Consider the following 20,487-nt stretch of genomic DNA (forward strand, 5'->3'; position numbering starts at 1 on the left):
AGTAGCGAGATGCTGGAGCGCGGCGTAGGTGGCTGCCGAATCTCTTCCGGTTTAGGGTCTTATCTTGGCACTGAGGGCGCCGGACTGTCGCTTTTGGCCGGCTTGGCATTGTGTGGGCGGCTTCTTGGAACCCACATGAGCCAGTGGCATCATCCCCGCAGTGGCTGGGGCCGGAGACGCGACTTTTCAGGACGCTCCACAGCCAAGAAGGGTGGAAACCACATCCCCGAAAGGTAGTATGCCTTGGTCCCTTGGTGTGGCCTTTCCAGCTCGTGGCTTCTAGGTCTGGGCTTCATCTTTTGTGGTCTCTGCCTCTCGCTGTTGCCGTCGCAGGCTTGACCTGTCCGCCCCTTGCTTTGAGGCTTTGACCCTCTGCGCCACCCGCTGTAGCTGAAAAGGGCGATGTCTGTGATGTCCCGTGATTTCTCCATATTCTTGTAAAAGGGAGGTTCTGGCCATTGCTCTTAGGTAAAATACGGAAGGATTGCTTTAAGGTGGGACTGTTACTGTTGGGGACGCTCCTTAATTCCCAAAATGGAACCTCCTCAATTCCTTGTTACGTTGGCACGGAAAGTATAATGGTTTGAGTTAGGAACCCAGCAGTAGTAGCGCCCTGAGATCTCACATGGCAAGTTGGTTTGTATTGTTTCCAGAAATCACAAAGAGCATACTTTGTTACTTCCTAACAGGCCTCATTTGAAAGATACTCCTTTATACGTACAAATGATTAATTTTGAGACTTTGCACGTAGGTGCAGTGACTGTTTTTACTCCTTGAGACCATCCTCCACCATCTCATACCTCAATAAATCCTCTTCATTTTATCCACTATCTTTTGACTGTCACTTTCTGTCAGTACCTTAATAGAGGTCTTGCCTGACCTATTACAGTTGGGTTCTAATTAGTGAATCTCCTGTTTTCTTCCAATCCGTTTTTTTTTTTTTTTTTTTTTTGGGATGGATTTTCGCTCTTGTCCGCCAGGCTGGAGTGCAATGGTCCGATCTCGGCTCACTGCAACCTCTGCCTCCCGGATTCAAGTGATTTCTACTCCCTCAGCCTCCCAAGTTGCTGGGATAACAGGCGCCCACCACCACACCCGGCTAATTTTTTTTGTATTTTTAGTAGAGACGGGATTTCACCATGTGGGTCAGGCTGGTCTCGAACTCCTGACCTCAGGTGATCCACCTGCCTCAGCCTCCCAAAGTGCTGGGATTACAGACGTGAGCCACCGGCCTAGCATTATTAAGTGAAGTTTACAGTCCCTCTTCTAGCAGGTTTTCTCTTAAAATATGAACTTGAAGTTTCCTACTAATTGAAATTGATGGCATGAGTCGTATGAAAACTAAAACCGTGAAGTGAAATAGTTGAATTTAAATTTTTTCAGTGAATATGTTTGTATTAATGGCACTTTAGTATCGGGTACTGGGCCAAGTTTAACAGGGATACAGAAGTTCTGGGTATCTCCGGTTTTATATAGGCCTTATTTGAGTTGTACTGTTGTGTTGGCTTGTGTTCGTTTTCGTGATGGGGAAACAGGAGAGGACAGTATAGGTCGTTACTTGGTGGGGTTTAATAAGTGGAGTGGCAAAATGCAAAGCAGAGAGAAGAGAGGACATGTTGTGCGGGCTATGATTCCCATTTTCAAAAAGTCTTATTCTATGCAAGGAAACAAGGCTAACATACAATTTGGCTAATAAAAAATATATCTAATAGGTGGAAAGACTATCTCCCAGTTGGACAGCGGATGCCTGGGACTCGTTTCATTGCTTTCAAAGTTCCTTTGCAAAAGGTAAGCAAAAGTTAATTCAGTATTCTTTCAGGCATCTGAGTTCACCATGCAGAATACTGTTCTTCACTCTATCACATTCCATTTTCTCTTTTTATAGCAAATACTTTGTAATGACCCCTTTACTATCCTGAAATGAAGTTCATAGGTACATACAACCTACTTCATATTTTAAACAAAAATACCAGTGAACACCCTAACTATAATATAAAAAATAAAATAAAAGTAATTTATAATAAAATAATACTTATTGCAATATATAAATGTTTGGACATGACTGCATTAAAAGACATAGAGTAATAGTTGCCTGCGCCATGAATTCAAGAATTACAAATGTAGACTGATCTAGGTGGCTTATATTGCTTTAGTGGTAGGAGTTTCTATAATAGATTTCCAAACAGAGCAAAGTATAATCTTCATTTGGTTGATAAGGTGATTATTATCCTGGAAAATTCAATATATATTGGTATTGTACAAAAAATACTTTGTGTTTATTTGTGAAATGGAGTTAGGTTCTAAGGCCAAGCTAAATATGAACAGCTTTTTATCTATATTAATGTTGAATAGGACATCCAAAAGCCATTCAGGATGTGGGACACATTTGTAGGACTGTCTTGAATTTGGCAAGTTGTTTAGAATTTGTAACCCTTACCCACTGAATGCCAGTGGGACTCCTTTCCTTCCATGGTCACAATCAAAAATATCCCCTGGATCATCAAGGTCAGGATTTCAGTGGGGAAAATCTGAAGATTGTGTTTTTGTTTAAACTAGGAAAGGAATAGGAGCGATAGGAGGGGAACGCTTTTGACAGCCATAAAAAAGATGAGAAGGTGAAGACAAATAATTGTTTTCTAGATTCCATGTCTTTCTTATTAGACTTCCCCAGCATAGCTCAGATTAGTATCAGGAGAAGCCTACTTGAAACGTTTTGGGAATTTACTTAATTTGTGACTCATAGATCAGATTTCCTTTTTTAACTGCTGTGTCAGCTTCTCTGCATGTCTGAGCTTAAAAATGAGTCATTTCAGGCCAGGCCTGTTGGATCATGTTTGTAATCCCGTACTTTGGGAGGCAAGGTGGGTGTATTGCTTGAGCCCAGGAGTTTTAGACCAGCCTGGGCAACATTGCAAAACCGTGTCTACAAAAAATACAAAAATTAACCAGGCGTGGTGGTGTGTGCTTGTAGTCTCAGCTGCTCAGGAGGCTGAAGTGGGAGGATCGATTGAGCCCAGGAGGTCAAGGCTGCAGTGAGCCGTGGTCATGCCACTGTACTCCAGCCTGGGCAACAGAGCAAGACCCTGTCTCCAAAAAGAAGGTGTTGGAGACACAGGGAATTTTTAGGGAAGTGAAACTATTCTGTGTGATACTGTAAGGGTGGATACATGTTGTTATATATTGATCAAAACCTATAAAAGGGCTTCACATATATTAACACATTTCACAACAATCCTGTGCTGATGAAGTAGCAGTAGTACTAGTATCTCTTATTGAGTGCTTATTCTGCACTAAGCTCAGAGGATAGATGGTTACATCTAATAAATTATTTTGTAGATAATCAAACAGGCTCAGAAAAGGAAGAATCAAAACTTGAACTTAGTTCTTTCTCTCATTTTTTTTGTGGCAAAATATATATAACATAATACGTACATACAATGCATAACATAGAATGAATCATGCACACCTAACCTCTAGACTTTGGTGATAACGATGTATCAGAGTTGGTTCTTCATTTGTAACAAATGGACCACACGGGTATGGAATGTGGATAGTGGGGGAGTCTGGGTGGGGAGGGGAAGGCAAAGTACATGTGGGAACCGTCTGTCCTTTTGGCTCAGTTTTCCTGTGAACCTAAAACTGCTCTGAAAACTAGTCTGTTTTGTTTTTTTTTTGAGATGGCATCTCGCTCTGTCGCCCAGGCTGGAGTGCAGTGGTGTGATCTTGGCTCACTGTAAGCTCTCCCTCCTGGGTTCATGCCATTCTCCTTCCTCCGCCTCCTGAGTAGCTGTAACTACAGGTGCCCGCCACCACGCCTGGCTAATTTTTTTGTGTTTTTAGTAGAGACGGGGTTTCACCGTGTTAGCCAGGATGGTCTCGATCTCCTGACCTCATGATCCTCCTGCCTCGGCCTCCCAAAGTTCTGGGATTATAGGCGTGAGCCATTGCACCCAGGCAAACTAGTCTATTTTTTAAAAAGTACATTGCTGGCACCTGAGTAGCCAGACAGATTGAAGGAACAGAGCATAAAGTTCAAAAATAAACCACATACATAAAAGAATATTCAGCAATGAAAGCCATCCTTTATATGTGTAGACATGTAAGAAATGTTTATTTGTGAGGCCAAGACGGGAGGGTTGCTTGAGCTCAGGAGTTTGAGATCAGCCTGGGCTACATGGCAAGACGGCAAGACCCTATCTCTTTTTTTTTTTAATTAAAAAAAAATTTTTTTTTTGAGACAGAGTCTCGCTGTGTCACCCAGGCTGGAGTGCAGTGGTGTGATCTTGGCTCACTGCAAGCTCTGCCTGCCGGGTTCACGCCGTTCTCCTGCCTCAGCCTCCCGGTAGATGGGACTACAGGCGCCCGCCACCACCCCTGGCTAATTTTTTGTATTTTTAGTAGAGACGGGGTTTCACAGTGTTAGCCAGGATGGTCTCGATCTCCTGACCTTGTGATCTTCCCGCCTTGGCCTCCCAAAGTGCTGGGATTACAGGCGTGAACCACGGCGCCCAGCTGACCCTCTTTAAAAAAAAAAAAAAAAAAAAAAAAAACGGCCAGGTGTGGTGGTTCATGCCTGTAGTCCCAGCTACTTGGGAGGCTGAGGTGGGAGGATTGCTTGAGCCCAGGAGGTGGAGGCTGCAATGAGTCATGTTTGTGTCACTGCACTCCAGCCTGGATGACAGAGCAACACCCTGTTTCAAAAAAAAAAAAAAGAAAGAAAAGAAATATTTATAAGCACTAAATATGATAAGCACTCTACCTGGAGCTGGAGATACAGTGGTGAATAAAATCTGGGAGTTTACAGTCTGATTAGGAGACCAACATGAAACAAATACAGAAGTACATACATAGAAGTGCGCTTATTTTTTTTCTTTCTGACCACTCTGGAAGAAAGGATTGTTATAATATACCTTCTATGGTCCAGGAGAATGGAAACTTTCCTTTGAATCTCGTTGTATGTTAGCATCACAGGACTTGAATAAATGCCTAATGTAGTACAGGATTTTAAGCACATATTTGCTCTTATTTCTTTCTCTCTGACAGAGTTTTGAAAAGAAACTTGCTCCAGAAGAATGCTTTTCCCCTTTGGATCTTTTTAACAAAATCCGAGAATAAAATGAAGAACTTGGACTGATTATTGATTTAACATATACTCAACACTATTATAAACCAGAAGTAAGTGGAACCCTTCATTAAAAAGAACTTTCTTCATTCTGATCCTAAAATAATTTATAGTAATTCAGTAATCATCTTGTGCTAATATGAAGCTTGGCCTTCTTTGATGGGTAGTAAGTTTAAAAGAGAACCAAGTTATTTCTCTAATTACATGTTTTTAATTGCTGTCTTAAATGAAATCGAAGACATGAATTGAACTAAAATATTTGGCAGTAGGCTCTGTGTGTGCCTAAGAAATTCTATAAGCTTCCATCTTCTATATTTTGAAAATGAAGTAAACTTATTAATACTAGCAGTGGCTTGAAGGAAAGAAAGGAATATCCAGTATTTCTTAGCACTTATTTTAACCCGTTGCCTAAGCATGTGTAAGCATCATGTAAAAGAAAGTTCTCTAAGTTTATGATTTCTTTTCCCAGTATCTGTTGATACAATACAGAGATTCATATATTCTGTTGGCCCCATTTAGCATCTCAGTGCGAAAGAATGATCCTTCTTCTGACCAGTTCCATGGCTTTTGGAAACAGTAACACCTAATGTTTGTTAATATTTGTACAGCAGTTTGCCATTTAAAAAGTACTTTCAGCCGGGTGCAGAGACTCACACCTGTAATCCCAGCACTTTGGGAGGCCAAGGCGGGTGGATCACCTGAGGTCAGGAGTTTGAGACCAGCCTGGCCAACATGGTGAAACCCTGTCTCTATTAAAAATACAAAAAAAAGTTAGCCAGGTGTGGGTGGTGCACACCTCTAATCCCAGCTACTGGGGCGGCTGAGGAAGGAGAATCGCTTGAACCTGGGAAGCAGAGGTTGCAGTGAGCCAAGATCATGCCACTGCATGACAGCCTGGGCGTCAGAGCAAGACTCCATCTCAAAAAAAAAAAAAGTACTTTCACATGTATTAACTTAGTTAATCCTCTCAACAATCTTGTGCTGATAAAGTAGCAATTGTGCTAATATCTCCTATTGAATGCTTTTTCTTCGCTAAGCTCAGAGGATTAAATGGTTACAATTAATACATAATTTTACAGAAGATAAAACAGGCTCAAAAAAGGATGACTTAAAACTTGAATTTAGTTATTTCTCTTTTTTTTTAATTGAAGCACAAATTGAGGCCCTATCTTTGGAGAGTTGGAACTTCTTAGATGGTCCCCCGAGTCCTTTTGACACAACTCTAGTAACCTTTGATCACTCTTTTTTTGCTATTTATATGAAAAAAAATTCCAGGCTTATCTCGTACATTTCCTGCCCTTTTCCCAAGGAGCTTCGATTCCTTTCTGGTGGGAATGTTATTTAAAGATCAGAGTCTGAGTGCTAGAGGTGCTCAGTGCTCCTAGGCTCATTGTTACTAGTCTTTTTCTGTGGATGGTGCTAAGAAATATGTTTGTTTTTAAAATACATCATGAGTTCATGCTGATACTTTCCATTTGAACTCGGAACTTCAGTTCTAAAAGAACTGAAAGCAAGGATTTAAACAAATACTTGTACACCAGTGTTCACAGCAGCATTTTTCACAATGGCCAAAAGGTGTCCATCAGTAGGTGAATGGATACACAGAACATTATATGCACACAATGGAATATTATTCAGCCATAAAAAAGAATAAAATTAATACATGCTACAACACGGATGAACCTTAAAAACATGCTTAGTGAAATAAACCAGACACAGAAGGACAAATATATGATTCCACTTGTATGAACTACCCAGAATAGACAAATTCACAGAGACAGAAAACAGACTAAAGGATCTATGAGGTGGGGAGAAAAGGGAATTATGGTTTAATGGTCAGAGTCTTTTTGTCGAGGATGATGAAAAAGTTTTGGGTATAGACAGTGGTGATGGTTACACAATACTGTGAATGTAATGCCACTGAACTATACACTTATGGATGGTTAAAATGATTTTGACTTAGCCTCTTCTGTCTTTTATCTGTATCTACTTTTGTCCCACCCCAAGAATATCAGTTCTCAATAGTGCCTGGAATTCCCTCTATCTCACAATTCAAATCCAAGTTCTTCTGACTCTATTCTCTACTCTTCTACTTAAATCGTAGCTGCTTTATGAAGGCACTGGCCCTTGAATTGTAAAATATTAAATGGAACTGTTTATATAATTTATAGTTAAATATGCATTCATTCACATGGAATTTGCTTTCAGTTTTGTATACCTAGTGACTATCTATTTTGTAGTTTTATTGAAAATCAAGTGATACTTCCTGGTTGAAGCAGTGTTAGAAAAAATGGCTCTTTTATCACAATTGCATATACTGATATTGGCGTATTAAGTTTGTTATAATCTCTTGGCTTATATTCTGGGTCCCCTAATTACTCTTTAATTATTTCTCTACGAGTGAAATAATACACATCTTTTATGGTTTTGCTTTATAGGATTTGCCAGAAACTATTCCTTACTTAAAAATTTTTACGGTTGGACATCAAGTGCCTGATGATGAGACTATTTTTAAATTCAAACATGCTGTTAATGGGTTTTTGAAAGAAAATAAAGATAATGGTGAGTTTTTATTCTTACCTGAACTGTGGTGTGCATTATGAATGGGGTTGGGGATTTTTGGTATTTTTTATAGTTTTAACCTTAGACCTGTTGTATTTAATGATGCTAAGGTGATGAAAATGTCAGATGGTGCTAATAGGGTAAGATGTTTTTCCTTTTGTTGATCACAAATAATTTAACTTTGGAATGTTAAATTAGTTTTAGTGCAAAATATGAACTGAACTAGCTCATCTTTCTTTTTTAATTTGAATGGGAAATATATAATAAAATTAAAATGTTATTTTTGTCTTATATATTGGTTAAGAAGTGAGAGGTAGAAGAAAAGATTAAAAAACTCTGAGTCTTAGAGTTATGTGAAAGAGACAAGAAAGGGCAAAGATTAAGAATGGGACAGACCCCTAGAAGCAAAACAAGAAAGAGTGCACCAGTGGAATTGCCCCTTTGTCATATGTATTTAAGATACACGTATACATATGTAACAAACCTGCACATTGTGCACATGTACCCTAAAACTTAAAGTATAATAAAAAAAAAAGATATTTCTGCTGTTTTTCCGCTTTGAGTACAGATGGGGAAGGATACCACCACCTCTTATTCTTCACACGGGAGAACTTAAGCCAAAGGCTGGTGCTTTCTTGTTCCTGCTTTAAGATTTACCTTACTCTTTTGAAAATAGAACTTAACAGCTTCTTTATCTTAAGGATCCAGTTGCCTTTTTCTGGCATCTCTCTGCCAGAAAGAACATGATATTTGCCATATTTTAAGACTGAAGAAGCGGCCGGGCGTGGTGGCTCAAGCCTGTAATCCCAGCACTTTGGGAGGCCGAGGCGGGCGGATCACGAGGTCAGGAGATCGAGACCATCCTGGCTAACACGGTGAAACCCCGTCTCTACTAAAAATACAAAAAAATTAGCCGGGCGTGTTGGCGGGCGCCTGTAGTCCCAGCTACTTGGGAGGCTGAGGCAGGAGAATGGCATGAACCCGGGAGGCGGAGCTTGCAGTGAGCCGAGATCACACCACTGCACTCCAGCCTGGGGGACAGAGCAAGACTCCATCTCAAAAAAAAAAAAAGACTGAAGAAGCTTTTATCTTTGGAAAGCCGCTGACACCCACAGGACGGAGGCTTCATTTGCCTTCTTTCCAAATTTAGCTTGAGGAGTGTACACTTTATTACATAAATCTGACAGTTAATACTCCTTTTTAAAAAATGTGATGGAGTAGTGGAGAAAGAATAGAGACAGAGGTGGGAAGATAGGGAATGGAAGGTGAGAGATAGAGACTGGATCAGTGGGTTTGAAGATAAAATTTCAAATTGTAACCCACTCACTCACTTAATGTGGACACTAGCTTTTAATTATGTTAAACCTTGTACACAGATCTTCCCTTGTACTTTAACTTTAAAACTTGAGAGGTTTGGCTTTCTCATTTGTATAAGCTGTTGTCACAGAAATACTACCTTTTCAGATATGAGGGTACTGCTGATGGCCTGTTCACTGCTTCTAGGCTCTTTTGTGTAAAAGTTTTATATAGCATTTCATCTGTTCTGTGAGGGCTAGGAGGTCCTTATGAATACATGAGAACACATTTTTAAATCTTAGTTGTTCACATGTTACACTGATTGTAGTCAATTGGATAGACTGAACTCCATGTTGGTCTTCTGCCTGAGTTGTGCTGACTAAGTCTTGCAGTACTCACTGCCATTGCAGGCTTGGGACCTTGTTTGTAATCAGTTTTGGCTACCTCTGCTGTAATCCCTTCTCACAGATACCAGGCTCATTGTTAAAAGAGGACACTACACTCTCCACTCTCTCCTAGAACTAGTAGGGACTGAGAAAATAAATTGATTCAGTAAACACTGAGATCCTTTTAGATTTGTTGTTAGAGCACGAAGACACAGAGGTGATAGCAGTCTTTGTTTTTTATTATAGCAGTTCACAGTTACCTAGGAAAATAAACATGTAGTGCATGTGGTTTAAGATGTGGGTTAGGCCAGGCGTGGTGGCTCACGCCTGTAATCACAGCACTTTGGGAGGCCCAGGCGGGCGGATCACGAGGTCAGGAGATCGAGACTATCCTGGCTAACACGGTGAAACCCCATCTCTACTAAAAATACAAAAAATTAGCCGGACGTAGTGGCGGGCACCTGTAGTCCAAGCTACTCGGGAGGCTGAGGCAGGAGAATGGTGTGAACCCGGGAGGCGGAACTTTCAGTGAGCAGAGATGGCACCACTGCACTCCAGCCTGGGGGACAGAGCGAGACTCCGTCTCAAAAAAAAAAAAAAAAAAAAAGATGTGGGTTAATTATAGAACAAAAAAGCCCGGCACGGTGGCTCACGCCTGTAATCCCAGCACTTTGGGAGGCCGAGGCGGGCAGATCATGAGGTCAGGAGATCGATACCATCCTGGCTAACATGGTGAAACCCCATCTCTACTAAAAATACAAAAAAAATAAAAATAAAAATTACCCTGGCATGGTGGCGGGTGCCTGTAGTCCCAGCTACTCGGGAGGCTGCAGCAGGAGAATGGTGTGAACCTGGGAGGCGAAACTTGCAGTGAGCCGAGATTGCGCCACTGCACTCCAGCCTGGGCAACAGAGCGAGACTCTGTCTCAAAAAAAAAACAAAAAAAAACCACAAAAGACAGTGCATCATAATAAAAGAATAAATTAAGTACAGTGAGAATATAGAGGAGAGATTGAGGAAGGCCTGACAGGAGACAACATTTGAGCTGCAGGGACGAGAATTTTGCCAGGATGAGAAAAGGGCAGCCCAGTTTTGGGGATTAGGCACAAAAGGCACAGGGCCTAAAGCCATGGGGAGGCAGCCTCTTGTGTGACTAGAAGATAATGTGAAAAGGCATGGAATTCATATGTTCATTTGCAACAAATAATTATATAACCTATGTTGAAGTCACTTTTCTAGAAAGTGGAAATAGAACAAAGTCCTTGCCCTTATATACTTTACATTCTAGTGGGGGAGAGAAACAAGCAAATAAATACATGGAATATATATGGTGATAAGTGCTTTGGAGAATAACAAAACACGATAAAGGGATGAGGGAAGAGGTGAGTGATCAGGAAGGCCTCTTTATGAAGATGTCATTTGAGCAGAACCTTAAAGGAAGTAATGAACCAAGCCATTGGGTGTCTGGGGAGGAGCGTCCTAAGGCAGAGGGAACAGCAGGTGCAAAGTCCCTGAGGCATAACTATGCTAGGCATGTTTGAGGAATGTTAAAGAGCCCAGTGTGGCTGGAGTGGAGTGAGTGAGGGTAAGAGCAGGAGAAACGGGATCAGAGAGGTTGGGGTTGGGCAGAAGGGAGGTGGATCATATCAGCCCTTGTAAATCATAGTTAGGATCATTGTGGACTTAGATCGGTTGGAAAGGCAGATTGATATCAGTTTATGAAGGATTCTAAATGCCATGCTAAATTTGGGCTTCATGCTATGCTAAATTGAGATTTTTAAGCAAACCAACCCAGCCAGGCTTATGTTTTAGAAATATAACATCTGCCTTATGGAGGATCAGTTGAGATAGAGGTAGGGAGATTAGTTCTTTGTAGTAATCTAGGCTGGCAAAGATGAGTGCCTTCTTTTTTGAGATGGAGTCTCACTCTGTCGCCAAGGCTGGAGTGCAGTGGCACTATGTTGGCACACTGCAGCCTCCGTCTCCTGCGTTCAAGCAATTCTCCTGCCTCAGCCTCCCGAGTAGCTGGGATTACAGGCACCCACCACCACACCTGGCTAGTTTTTACATTTTAGTAGAGATGGGGTTTCACCATATTGGCCAGGCTGGTCTCGAACTCCTGACCTCAGGTGATCCACCCACCTCGGCCTCCCAAAGGGCTGGGATTGCAGGTGTGAGCCACCACGTCCGGCAGAGTGCCTTCTTTTTTCTTTTCTTTCTTTCTTTTTTTTTTTTTTTTGAGTAGTTGGGATTACAGGCTCCCACCACAATACCCAGCTAATTTTTTGTACTTTTAGTAGAGACGTGTTCTCACCATGTTGGCCAGGTTGGAAAGTGCTGGGATTACAGGCGTGAGCCACCACACCTGGCTGATGAGTGTCTTCTTTACCAGACGCTACCTAGTCACGGACACAGATTTTGCAAAGATAAACTACACGTTTTTTAATTTAATTCCTCATGTAATTTTTTAAAAAGATGGACTAAGAAATACTGTGATGTAATGGGAAAAATCTTAGACTTGATTCTAGTCTTGTACTGCTTGCCTGCTTTGACTTACATCCAAGCCTTGCCTTTTCATTGTAAAATGTGAATAGTGCTATTCACCTGAGTACTTCACAGGGCAAGTAGACCTGTGGTATGTGTGGAGCACCGAACAAGAGAAGGAGTAGAAGCTCTTCGGGAACTCAAGAGTACTATGGAAACTGTCCTTAATATTCAATATCAAGAGTGAAGGCCTTTTATTTGTTTCATTCAGAAACAAATTTCATTCTTCTCTTAGCCTGTTGTTGCTTTCACTCCCTTTTTGTATAATTAAATCAGTTGCTGATGGGCATTCTGTTTTAAGATAGATGGGTTTGTCTCATTGCAGTTTTAGCTGTTAGTGTCTGACCAGGCCTGCAGTTGACATCATTGAGTCTAATTAGGACTATGCAAAGTTTCCCAGAAGCAGTGAATTTTGGCTTTCTGTTAGATGATTCTTCATAGTATGTTCCTAGAAAAAACAATTCCTCTTAAGAGTTATTCATTTTCAGGGCAGTGATAATGTTATACACTTGTTTATCTACTTTAGTTACTTAATCCTGTATTTTCTTTTTATAGACAAACTTATTGGTGTCCATCGTACCCATGGTTTAAACAGGACTGGCTACCTCATTTGCAGGTAAGTTGCCAACCCCAGAGGCAGACCATTTTAAAGTTGTTTTTGTCTGTTTACAATGGTAATGTAAGCTTGTTGTAAAAAATGGAACCGGTATAGAAATACATGAAGTAGAAGGCAGTCTTGCTCCCCACCCAGAGATTACCACCATTAATAATTTAGTACACGTCTTTTCAGACTCTAAAAATGCAGATTCAAGCATACATGTTATTGAATAGTATAATAGTTAGACATTCTGTTTTTTTAATTTAATACGTGATAGACATCGTTCTTTGAAAATACTTGGACTCCTTATTCTTTTTTTTTTTTTTTTTTGAGACGGAGTCTCGCTCTGTTGCCCAGGCTGGAGTGCAGTGGCACGATCTCGGCTCACTCCAAGTTCTGCCTCCCAGGTTCACGCGGTTCTCCTGCCTCAGCCTCCCATGTAGCTGGGACTACAGGCGGCCTGCCACCATGCCCGGCTAATTTTTTGTATTTTTAGTAGAGATGGGGTTTCACCGTGTTAGCCAGGATGATCTTGATCTCCTGACCTTGTGATCCATCCGCCTCAGCCTCCCAAAGTGCTGGGATTACAGGAGTGAGCCACCGCGCCTGGCTGGACTCCTTGTTCTTTTTAAGGGCTGCATTGTTCTTTGCACACCGATGAACACAAAAGTCAGAAGTTTTTGATATTATAAAACATTGAAGTAGTGAACATTTCTATGTAAATATTTTTGAATACATATCCCATAGCCCCGGAGGTAATTTCACTCAAAATAGAATTTCTGAATCAAATAGTATGTGTCCTTATGCTTTTTATGGATGTTGCCACACTGTACTGAGTTATGTTTGTTCATTCAGAAAATATCTCCTGAGCATCTATTATGCGTAGGCCCTGTGCTGGGTGTTAGCAAAGAGACTTGAGCTGCCCTTTGTGCATCCTAACAGTCTAGGGAGGGAGTAGATATTAAAGAATCACACAAATGCCTATAGAATTACAACTCTGACAAGTGCTGAGAAGGGGAGTGACGTGATACAATGAGAGCATATAATAGGGAGGATTTGACTTCAACAAGAGGACTAGAGGTTTCTGTGGGGAGGTCTGAGCAAATATATGAAGTATGAGTGGGTGTTAACCAGGTAGGGATGTTGTGGAGAGAATTCTGAACATAAGGATCAGCAGAGACCATATAACAGGAAAACATATACTGTGTTGGAGGAACTGGCTAGGGAGACTGGGCCATGGGGGTAGTACGGCATTAAAATGGAGCTGGAAATATGGATAGGAGCTAAAACCATGCAGAGATATGTTTAAGGTTTTAGTCACTACGTTAAGAGCAATAGAAAACCATTGAATTTTTTTTGTTGGGGATGAGTGTGGGGAACATTCAAATTTGTATTTTCAACCTATCATTTTGCTGCTGAGTGGAGAATACACTGCAGAGGGAAAGAGGCAGAAGCAGGGAGACAAGTTGGGAGGTGTTTGTAGGAATTGAGGCATAATGGTGGATTGGACCAGGGCATGGTGGCCATTTTGGTAGAAAGATACAGATATACTCTATAGAAATATTTAGGTAATATTGTTGTCAGGAGTTGGTGGTGAATTGAAGATGAGAGTATGGAAGAAATGGCTGACAGTGATGGTGACTCCCAAGTTTCTGGCCCATTCTGTTGGTTATACAGTATTTTTTAGATATAATGTTAATATTTTTCCCAGTTTGTCTTTTGTTTGTTGTTGGTTTCTGATAAATACTCTGTCATATTAAGGAAGTGTCTATTTTTAGTGTATAAAGCATTTTGATAAAAAATGATTCTGCATTTTCTTTCCTTTTGTTTATTAAATTACATTAATGTAAATAAATATATAAATAGATTTTGTGGAGTTGAGTCATCCTTGCATTCTTGAAAAACGTCTTTTTGTGGTCATGGTATGTCATTCTTTAATAACTGCTGGATTTGATGTGCTGATATTTTCTTAGGATTTTTATATCTATAAGTTGAAATTGGACCTTTTTTGAAAAAACTTGATTTTTTTCTTTTCGTATATAAATGACCCAAATTATGTTGTTTTATTAGATATTTGATTGACGTAGAAGGCGTGAGGCCTGATGATGCAGTTGAATGTAAGTATGAGGGTTGTCACTATTTTTCCCTTTTTATTAAAGTTAAAGGTGGAAATGTAGAAGAATTTCTCAAATTTTGGAAAAAAAGAAGTTTGTAATTTGTTTGTTCCAATATAAGATAGTCTTGCCAAAAGTCTATAGATGTATGTGGAAGTAGTGAGATATAACAGCTTGAATAGTGAATTTCAGCTTAATTTGCTTTTTCTGGAAAGATTTGCTCTTCGTACAGTTATTTCTAACAGTTTATCCTCTCCTCCGTATTCCATAGGTGCCGGGGACATTGCTTAGAAAGACAAAACTGCATTGAAGACCTTCAGAATGGTCCTATCAGAAAGTAAGTCTTATGTTATATATGTGAGATTTGTGGATCAGGGAGATCTCTGTTTATATAATTTAAGTTGCATATGTTCATTCTTCTGGTAGCTTGTTTATTTGTTGGGAGGAGACGTAAACAAATAGGAATGGGAGAAGGAAGAAATTGTTATTTTCATATGCCAAAATATAGTCACTAAATTGACTACTAAATCTGGAAACCAGTAATATTGTGTGGAAATATTCTCTTTAAGGAATTGGAATTCCAGTGTACCCAGGTCAAGTGGTTTTGAAGACTCAGCACATCTCATGCAACCAGTCCACAATAAGCCTGTTAAACAAGGACCTAGGTATAATCTACATCAGATCCAGGGTCACTCAGCTCCTTGACATTTCCACACCCAGACCCAAAATTTGCAACAATCAGTCAGGTACCTCTCTCTGCTTTCCCTTTTCTAGAATTGAGATAGAAATTAATACTATAGTTAATGAAAACACATTATGATACTGATGAGGAATTCTGTGTTTTTGTTTTTTTTTTTGGAGACAGAGTCTTGCTCTGTCATCCAGGCTGGAGTACAATGACGCGATCTCGGCTCACTGCAACCTTCACCTCACAGGTTCAAGCAATTCTCCTGCCTTAGCCTCCCAAGTAGCTGGGACTACAGGCACCCGCCACCACGCACGGCTAATTTTTTGTATTTTTAGTAGAGATGGGGTTTCACCGTGTTAGACGGGATGGTCTTGATCTCCTGACCCTGTGATCTACCCCCTTCAGCTTCCCAAAGTGCTGGGATTATAGGCGTGAGCCACCGTGCCTGGCCGATAAGGAATTCTTGCGGTTCGGTTTGAACCAGGAGATATTATTTTGCTCTGTATTTTGCATTTAGCACTGGAAAATCAGTTACAGGACAGGGAATATGTGACTTTTCAGAGGCAATTCGGAAAGGGACTTAGAAATTTTCATTGATTTTAAACTTAAGCCAAGAGTTTGATGTGGCTATCAAAAAGGATCTTATATTCTTAGGCTACATTAATGTAGTATAGTTTTTAGAATAAGGAAGATTGTTATTTGAGGAGTTGATATGAATTATAAGAAAAATAATAAAATCCTAATAGAGAAATTGCAAAGGATCTGAACAGATAAAACAACAAAAGTATTTTCACTTGGAAAATGGGGAAAACCTCAGTATGGTTAAAGTGGTACATTAGTATGAGTTCTCCAGAATGATAGAACCAGTAGGATGGATGGATGGATGGATGGATGATGGATGGGTAGATGGGTGGGTGGATGGGAGGAGGAGCTTTTTTATTCGGGGTATCAGCTTATGCACTTATGAAAGCTGAGAAGTTTCATAGTAGGCTGTCTGCAAACTGGAGAACCAGGGAAGCTGGTAGCATTCAGTCCAACTCAGAAAGCCTCAGAACCACGGCAGCCAGTGGAGTAACTCTCAATCCAAGGCTGAAGGCCTGGGAATCTGGTAAGGGTTGGAGGACACTGGTATGAGTCCTCAAGTCCAAAGGCCGTGAAGCCTGGAGTTCTGATGTCTGAGAGTAGGAGAAGGTAAGGTATTCCAGCTCCAGGAGAGAGCACAATTTGCCTTTCCTCTGCCTTTTTGTTGTATCCAGGCCCCCAGCCTACTGGATGGTACCTACCCATCCTGAGGGTGGATCCTCCCACTCAGTCCACCCACTCACACACCAGTATCCTCTGGACACACCGTCACAGACGCTCCCAGAAATAATACTTTACCAGCTATCTATATATCTCTTAACCCAGTCAAGTTGACACCTAAAATTAACTATCACAAATAGCAAGGCATTATTCTTTGACTATTTGACTATTAATTTAGCAACAGTTTTGTTTGCTTGTTTTTTTTTTTTTTTTTGGAGATGGAGTCTTACCCTGTTGGCCAGACTGGAGTGCAGTGGTGCAGTCTTGGCTCACTGCAACCTCCACATCCCAGGTTCAAGCAATTCTCCTGCTTCAGCCTCCCGAGTAGCTGGGATTACCGGCACTGCCACCACGCCCAGCTAATTTTTGTATTTTAGTAGAAATGGGGGTTTTACCATGTTGGCCAGGCTGGTCTTGAACTCCTGACCTCAGGTGATCCGCCTGCCTCAGCCTCCCAAAGTGCTGGGATTACAGGCATGAACCATCTTGCCCAGCCAGTTTAGCAACAGTTTTTGATAAGCACTCCATTGTAGTGGTTGTCAGGCTGGACCTGGATTTGCATCTTGGCTTTGTTACTCGCCTGCTTTGTGATCTTGGATAAGATACTTAGCCTATCTACATTTCCTTTTTCCCATCAGTCAGATATTTTAATAATACATACCCCATAGTGGTTGGTATTGACAGTTAACATGAATTTAAACAGTTTAGCACATTGTAAACACTTTGAAAAATAGATTGCCATTTTTAAGCCAGGTGCATTGGCTCACACCTGTAATCCCAGCACTTAGGGAGGCTGAGGTGGGAGGACTGCTTGGGCCCAGGAGTTTGAGACCACCCTGGGCAACATGCTGGAATCCTGTTTTTATTAAAAAAGGGAAAAAAAACTTAAAAAAAATTGACATTTTTAAAAGATGTAAACAAACATTTCAAAAATATGTCGCTTGCGGCACTGAAAATTGGTATAAGCCTTTTGAAGCACAATTTCAAGAGCCATAAAAATACTTTACCTAGTAATTTCATTCTGAGACTAAGGAAATACTTCAAAATACAGAAAAAGCTATATTTACTTAATCATTTGGCACATTTCTCAAACTCCTTTCCATGTGTCAGATGCTGGGCTAGCTCAGGATACAGTAGTATATGTTTTGCATGTTAATCCCAGCATTATTTGTGGTTGTGGAAAAACTTGTAGCTGCTGTATTTCTAACAGTGGAGAATGTATCTAAATAATTACATCCATACTATAACATTTTATAAAGCCATCGAAAGTGTTAGCTCATTTATGATAAGTGAAAATAATAGGCTGTGATTCAACAGTCAGAAAAAGATGCTGGGGAAAAGAACAAAAGGAAATACTAACTAATTGAATTATAGTAAGTGGGATTGAGGGCTGTGTAGCGGGGGTTAGTTTTTCTTTTCTCAGATTTCCAAATTTTCTTTATTTTTTTTTTTCAAGACGGAGTTTCGCTATTGTTGCCCAAGCTGGAGTGTAATGGTGTGATCTTGGCTCACCACAGCCTCCACCTCCCGGGTTCAAACGATTTTCCTGCCTCAGCCTCCTGAGTAGCTGGGATTACAGGCTCCCACCACCACACCTGGCTAACTTTGTATTTTTAGTAGAGATGGGGTTTCTTCATGTTGGTCAGGCTGGTCTCAAACTCCCGACTTCAGGTGATCCGCCTGCCTTGGCCTCCCAAAGTGCTGGGATTACAGGTGTGAGCCACCACGCCCAGCCCCAAATTTTCTTTTGTATAATTACATGAGATTTTCTGGTCTTGCTTTTGAAACAAGTAAATTTAAATCCTAATTTTTCTAATTTGTTGCATATACCATCATTAAAGTTTTTCACACTTTATAATTAATTTATGTATGTTTGTTTATAAAGTGGAAGCAGCTATCTGTTTTCAGTACTAAATAGCTTATTCTGTCTTATGTCAACCCTGCCAGACTTTGGGAGAGAAAGTATTTGATTAGAATAGTATGGGCATGCACTTATCTCTGTAGGGAAAGGTGGAAAGGCTTCTGGGAATCCACGGTGTGCCAGGGCATCGTAGGTAATTGAAATGTATTTTCTTAATTTAGCTTCATAACAGCTCGTGAAGGTGAAAAGTATTATTAGCCCCATTTTATAAAGAACTTAGGGAAATAACAATGAAGTATTTTATCTACTAAGGTCACACAGGTAGGAAACAGTAGAATATATATTATTTTATAAATGTATAAATTTAAAACATTTTATGAAAATATAAATTTAAAATAAATAAAAATTATTGCATTAATCCTAGTAATGGCTTATTACTTTTTGTTTTGCTTTAAGAAAATTTTCAGAGAATCCACATGTTTACCAGAGACGCCATCTCCCTCCTCCTGGTCCCCCTGGAGAGGACTGTTCACACAGGAGGTACTCTTGGAATGTGAAGCCCAATGCCAGTCGGGCAGCCGAGGATAGAAGAAGGTGGTATCCTTACAATTACTCCAGACTCTCCTATCCAGCCTGTTGGGAATGGACCCAGTGATACAAACCTGTCCTGGAATTCTACCTGGAGACCAGAGCTGGCCTGAAGATTACTGGTATGACTTTAATTAGTTCAGGTTTAATCAGGTTTCTTTATTGTTCCCTTACGTATTCAAGCTTAAGGAAAAATTGCATTGCTGTTTACTTCTTTGCTGATAAATTTGCAGTAATTACTGTGTTGTAGGAAAAACAATCTGTTATTCCAGTCTTGAATTTTTCTAAAAGAAGACAATATTTTAGAACTGAAGCATTAAGAACTTCCCTTGCAAATTATTTTTAAAATTCTACCTTGTTTATCTATGTATTTCTTTCTGACTAGACTTGTGATATGCGTGTGTTTATGTACAGAAATTTTTAGTGTTTTTGTTATGTTCTGTTATTGACCCAAAGGCCATCTTTATTTTCTATAACTGTTCAAAATTTATATTAAAATCTGCTTAGGAGATAATTTCTTTAGAACCTAGTTACTACCTGTAATTAATTGTGGTATTTTTGTGATTAGATATTACTTTCTTTGGCAGTCAGTTGTGGGATTTGACCAACTTCCTTTGACTGAATTGTCAGATATACCGTCTCACACAGGAGTGGATGCACTTTTAGGGATTGTCAATTGAGCAAGAGAGACTGACTGATAAACCAGATTGCTGGTTTATTCAATTATAGTGAGTAATTTACCTGGCAGGGTAATTGCCATCAACTGGGTAGAACTATCCAGAAAACTTGAAAACTTTTATAAAGGTGATGAACAGAGTAGAATATGTCCATTTAAAGGCTGTGGATATCTGGCAAGACTACTGTGTTATTGCTCTGTTGTTGAATATAACCTCCTGGGATCTTTCTCCAGTTGCCTCTCCTCTTAAGTGGAGTTGTGGTTTACCTTTTTTTTTTTTTTTTTTTTTTGAGACAGGGTCTTGCTCTGTCACCCAGACTGGAGTGCAGTGGTGCCATCTAGGCTCACTGCAACCTCCGCCTCCTGGCTCAAGTGATCCTCCCACCTCAGCTTCGCTAGTAGCTGGGACTACAGGTGTGGACTACAATGCCTGGCCAATTTTTTGTATTTTTTTTTTATAGAGACCAGGTTTTGCCATGTTGCCCAGGCTGGTCTCAAACTCCCTAGCTCAAGCGAATCCACTCACCTCAGCCTCCCAAAGTGTTGGGATTATAGCCATGAGCCACTGTGCCTGGCCTACCTTCACTTTTTCCAAGTTGTCTCTCCTGCTGCTATACCTGTGGAACACGCAGACCGATCATTGGGGAGGGTAATTATTTTTAGTTGCAGAGGAAGCCAGAAACCTTTGATGGCTCAAAGAAATGTCTCATCGTCATAACACATAGTAAGCCTCAGTAAATACTTGATGAA

At 40.4% G+C, this 20,487-nt stretch overlaps 1 pseudogene; it reads left to right on the forward strand.

Annotated features, from left to right (window-relative positions):
• On the forward strand, positions 1–20,072 carry LOC100601947 (annotated as a pseudogene).
• The last annotated feature ends 415 nt before the right edge of the window (positions 20,073–20,487 follow it).

This window comes from Nomascus leucogenys, chromosome 14 (genome assembly GCF_006542625.1).
Source record: "Nomascus leucogenys isolate Asia chromosome 14, Asia_NLE_v1, whole genome shotgun sequence".
In the NCBI taxonomy this organism is placed as follows: Eukaryota; Metazoa; Chordata; class Mammalia; order Primates; family Hylobatidae; genus Nomascus; species Nomascus leucogenys.